Below are 6,000 nucleotides of genomic sequence, written 5' to 3' on the forward strand. Positions count from 1 at the left end.
TGATTCCATTAGCTCTGAAGATGTTCTTAATGAAACCCATAATTTGGTATATGTAGTAAAGTTCTAGGTACTTTGCACATATGTTTTCAAAATATGGTAATTCAAGGTGATCTTGCCATTGATTTGTTATAGGAAACAAGGAGTTATTAAGTGATATAACTTGTTGGTGTGTATTTTACTCTGTTCATATAAACCAGTGAAGCAAGATCAATTTGTTTCTCGGTTGAATTAGTTTTCTTGTGGGCACCTCAAGCATACATTCAAGAACAGCTTCCAAGAAACAAATTTATTTTCCTGAAATGATGGTCTTTATTGGCAACATCTAGTTCTTTTAATTTTACAGTTGGTTTCCCAGTTATGATCTCTGTTTTCATGAAGCATGAGAAAAATCCTAGAATAGTTAAATGTGCTTACCATATAGTTTGTGAATTAGTTGCTTCTTCAAATTGGCAAAAGTCATAGAATAAAACTGCACTCTCAGTAACTCAGTCCTTCTTTTTCTGACTCTCCCTGAATAGCAAAATTATTTATCCTGCATGCATCCCAGCTTGGTTATGGTGGGTATTAAATTGTCATCAGTATATACATATATATGCATATACATATACACAGAGATGAGGAGAAGGGAGAGGGGGAAGGAGAGAAAGAGAAAGAAGCAAATGTAGAGTTGAAGAACCCCAGTTCTGGTCCTACTCTGGCAGGCACTCATTTATTGTGTATCTTACAGATATCACGTAAATCCCCTGAACATTGGGTGCCCAATCTGTAACAATAAAAAATCATCAAGTAAACAACCTATTTTGGACTTGTCAACATCCAAAGGTGTTGTGCGGTTTGAGGAACTCAGAGAGATGGAAATAATACTTTTAAAAGCTAGAGTATGCATTGAGCAAATTTTAAGGCAATATCATTTTTCTCTCTGAATTACACCAACAGACAGCTCTGATGAAACTAAGACACTTGTGAGTTGTATTTGGTCTTTAAAATAAAGAAAAAATATCTCTTTTTGATGCGTTTTGGCTGCATTTGAAGGAAGGAATGCAGGTGTATTTTAAATGACTCTTCCAGCTCTGTCCAGAGGGTTTTCTTAGCCCGGGAGGGACTGCCATTAGTTGAGTAAGTGAGAAGTGACATGTTCTGTCTCTCAAAGGGTTTCTTCGTGTCCACTTTGGTAGCTCTCATTACATTGCCTGAATCCATTAAGACAGAAACAAGGTTACCCCAAGAAATGTTTCTGTGACTAAAGAGGATATGCAGCTCTTTAATCAGTGACAGAACATCTCCTCTGACAAGACAGAGTGATACAGTGCGCTCTGGTCCCACCTTTGCTGCTAAGAGGGAATATTCCTTACAAGGATGGAAAATATTCTCATTAAATTGCCATTGGTTGATCAGTGGGCCAGTGAAAATAATTATTCTGAATAAGTTTAATGTAAATATCTACAGTAAGTGAAACCCCATGTTGTATCATGTAGCTCTCTGATCCATGGAAATTCAGCCAATGCCTTGAGGTTATAAGATAACCATCAGCTGGTTTCAGATTTTCCAGGAGTCAGGGTGACACTAGAATATTACCAAGATGGGTAGGATTCTGTCTATTCCCAAAGTAAAAGCTAAAGCTGTTGGGAGAGATGACTGTGATGCCTGCCACTTCCTTTCTTGGTAATGGTCAGAAATGGGATCCAAAGTGATTTTGTAATTAAAGGTCCTATAGGAAAAGTAATCAGCAATGTGTGGCTGATCTCAATATATTTTTAAAGATTACATGTGTAGGTGAATATGTGTCAGTTTGTTATATGACATGGTTAAAGAATTAGAGAAGGGACTATTCAGTAGGAAAATATCCCATTAGCTGGTGGTATTAGATTTTGCACATACACACTAAGTTAAGAGAGGATACGACCTGGGTGAATGTAAAAATGAACTAAAGCTTAAAGTTCCTCTATCCCAACTGGCTTATTGATAGGTAAGAAACATGATGTCCAAACAACTGAAATACCCCAGAGTTGCACCAAAAGTTAATCTGTGAGTCCAAAATCCAGATCTCTGCTCCTTGTTTAAGATTTCTATGAATTTTACAAACCATATCATAACTATTAACAATTTATTTTGAAAATACACCATCAATGTGGCTATGGCTCTTTGTAAGAAATGGCTGAACATTAACTGGCAAAGGCTTCTGCTCTGGTGAACCCCCATCTGCAAATATAGAACATCAACATGTCTCTCTTTTTCCCTCTTCTCAAGTTATTTCTCAAGGCCTCAAAGGAATCCTAACTATGTTCCAGAATTGTTCCCCTCTCTCTCTCTGGGGTGGCAAGAGTCATGGTTACTAGACACTGGTGAGAAGAGTCATGGTTACTAGACACTGGTGCTTTCCTATTGGTGTTCTGCTGGTCTTTGTTGTTATAGCTCTGATATACTCAGCCTAGAACTCTCCCACTGCATCTCAAAGCTGAGAAACCCTCAAGGAGCTTTATTACCTTCTATCACATTTGTGTGCATAGCATCTCACCATCTCCAAGTCCCGAGGCTGGACAATGGGAAGATACTATCACATCCCTTCCAATTTCACTTTTCTACTCATCTCTTTCAGCCAACAGACAAAATTCTACATGTAAATATGCCATGCAAAGTAGAATTCCAAATTGGTCAACCACTCAGAATCTCAGCCATGGTTAAGATGGAGCTCTCTGTAACTCAGTGACAACTCTTGCCTGCCACCACAAGTCACACAGTGTCTTCAACTAATTTTCTCCCTGTCTAGGACCCTCACTATAAGCCTGACTCAGTTACCTGACAAAACTTATTTCTACTGAACATTTCTTCTCTCTTTCTCATTGGATCATGAACAAAGAGGACATTTAAAAGTCTTCAACAAACGGAATTAGGATATCTGATATCCACATGAAAAAGAATGAAACTAGATCTTCATCTTATACCAAAATCAACAAAATCAAGCAAAAATCAACTCAAAATGGATTAAAGATTTAAACATAAGAGGTGAAATTATAAAACTCCTAAAGGAAACATAATTGAAAAGCTTCATGATATTGGTTTTGGTGTCATGAATATGACACCAAAAGCACAGGCTACAGAAACACAAATAAACAAGCGGGACAACATTAAACTAAAAAGTTTCTATACAGCAAAGAAAACAATCAACAAAGTGAAAAGGCAACCTATGGAATGGGGGAGAACAATAGCAAAAATAATAATAATAAGGGAAAAGAAAAAAAACGAACAAGCAAACAAAAAAAACACCCTGATAACCAAATTTAAAAATGGGCTAAGGGGTGCCTGGGTGGCTCAGTGGGTTAAAGCCTCTGCCTTCGGCTCAGGTCATGATCTCAGGGTCCTGGGATCGAGTCCCGCATCCGGCTCTCTGCTCGGCAGGGAGCCTGCTTCCTCTTCTCTCTCTCTCTCTGCCTGCCTCTCTGCCTACTTGTGATCTCTGTCTGTCAAATAAACAAAATCTTTAAAAAAAAAATGGGCTAAGGACTTGAATAGATAGTTCTAAAAGAAGGCATATAAATGACCAACAGGTTTATGACAAAAGGTTCAATGTCAACAATCATCATGAAACTGCAAAACAAAATCACAATGAGTTACCACCTCATACTTCTTGGGATGACTATCGTAAGTACACACACACACGGCAGTATTGGTAAGAATGTGGAGACTGGAATCTTTGCACACTGCTGGGGAGAATGAAAGATGGTACAGCCTTGAGGTGCCTGGATGGCTCAGTCTGTTACACATCTACTTTCAGCTCAGTTCATGATCCCAGCATAATAGGATCAAAGCCGCACAATGGGCTTCCTGCTTAGTGGGGAGCTGGTTTCTCCTTCTCCCTCTGCTGCTCCCCCTGCTTGTGTGCTCTCTGTCAAATAAATAAAATCTTAAAAAAAAAAAAGGAAAAAATAAAGATGGTAAAGTCTCTATAGAAAACAATATAATGATTCCTTAGATTAAAAAAAAAAAAAAAGAACTACCACATGATCCAGCAATCTCGTGTCTAAGTATATACCAGAAGAAATTTAAATGAGAATCTGAAAGCAATATTTGTACTCCTATGTCCGTCAAAACATTAGTTGCAATGTCAAGCTCTGACAACAACCTAAATGTCTATCATCAGATGAATGGATTAAAAAAAAATGTAGTATATACATATTATGGCATATTACTCAGTCTTTAAAAATAAGGGAATACTGCAATATGTGACAATATGGATGAACTTTGAGGATTTGTAATAGGTGAAATAAAGCAGACACAGAAAGATAAATATTGTATGATTCCACTTATGTGAGGTACCTAATATAGTCAAATGCATAGGCTCAAAAGAGTGAAAATGGAAGGGTTGGAGGGAAGGGGAAATGAGTTACTAGAGAACAGTGATAAATTTTAAGCTACGCAAAATACATAAACTCTAGAGACCAGCTGTACATGGTATCTATATTTTAAAATAATGTACATTTGAAATATTATTAGGATGATAGCTCTCATGTTGTATTCTTAATAATAAGGTAAGATTTCTAAAAAAATAAAATACATGCATATAGAGAAAAGTCTTAGATTTTGAGTTTCTGTGTGCTCTCTACAGATAAATGTTAGTTAAACTGCTTTTCTCTGATAGTACCCATTTATTTAGGTTTGTGTTGTAAATGAAGACTAAAAGGTAGCAGGTCTGCCCAATATAATTTTACCCATAAACCAAATGGAGGCTTTTGCCTAGGACCTATCCCTGTGCTGTCCATTTTTTTAAAATATTTTTTATAAACATATAATGTATTATTAGCCCCAGGGGTACAGGTCTGTGAATCGCCAGGTTTACATACTTCACAGCACTCACCATATCACATACCGTCCTGTGCTGTCCATTCTTAATCAGTCCTGGGCCCTCTGAGTCTTGGTAGATGGACTAGAAAATGCTGGGATTCCCCAACCTACTAATCAACCTTCACTGTTGTTTGTTTTTTATCTCTCAGTAGTGTTCACACTAGTATTTCTGATTGGGTGCGATGATGTTTGGCTTTGAGAAAGGACCTTTGCTTGGTGTAGGAGAGGGAAAAATCCAAGGATAACATATATTTCTGTACAGATTCACTCATGTGACTACCTTGACTCCTTTTCTGATCTGGGCCGTCAACTTTCCACTGAAGAGAAATACACTTGAAATTAACTCTAGTCCACTCTCTTGTTATTTAAATGTCTTCCAATACACACTGCAGGTTTTTTTTTTTTTTATTGTATGTGAGCTCTTCAAAAATGACACCCATAAAATATAGTACTGCTTCCTCAAAATTGTGGTATCTTTGAATACAGGAGGTTATAAATAAGCTTGGTGGTTTAACTTCTGTTTCAAACTTTCACCTCTTGATCTCTGTCCCTGCAAAAGTCCTATCGGTCTGTCTACTCTTGTGCCTATGATAAAATGCTTATGTGGTAGTAATCAGTCTTGTATTCTCCCCACTATCCCATCCATTTATTTTTAATTTTCCAGTTTCAGACAACTACTACTTTGGGAGTTGTGATATGCCTACCTTTGGTGTATTTCTAGGTTTTCTGGGAATCAGGGTTGAAGCAGCACAGTGGTTACTTCCCAGGCCTGCCTCATGTCTGTCCCACTTTAATTAGTCAACTCCATAATCCCACACATTTCTGATGTATCTATGGAGCGGATGAATAAAGCTGCTCCTCACCCCTTTATCTTGACAGTGAATGTCCCAATTAGTTTAATCTACTTTAATCTCTGTCATTCCCATGACTCCTTGATTTTGCTAATTTCTTCTACTTTGATCAACATAGTTTACAAACACTCATCTCCTGCAAAGTCCTATGGCTGCATAGTCCCTGTCACTTTCTATATTTAATTTTCCCTTTGTCTTGTTTTAACTCATTTAGTCAATGTCTAATATTGCAAAAACAAATAAGAAATAGATGTAATATTTTAAGTTCTGCCTTAACAGTCACTAATTAAAGCATCCATATTTTAAAACA

The sequence above is a fragment of the Lutra lutra genome, chromosome 12 (assembly GCF_902655055.1).
Source record: "Lutra lutra chromosome 12, mLutLut1.2, whole genome shotgun sequence".
NCBI lineage: Eukaryota > Metazoa > Chordata > Mammalia > Carnivora > Mustelidae > Lutra > Lutra lutra.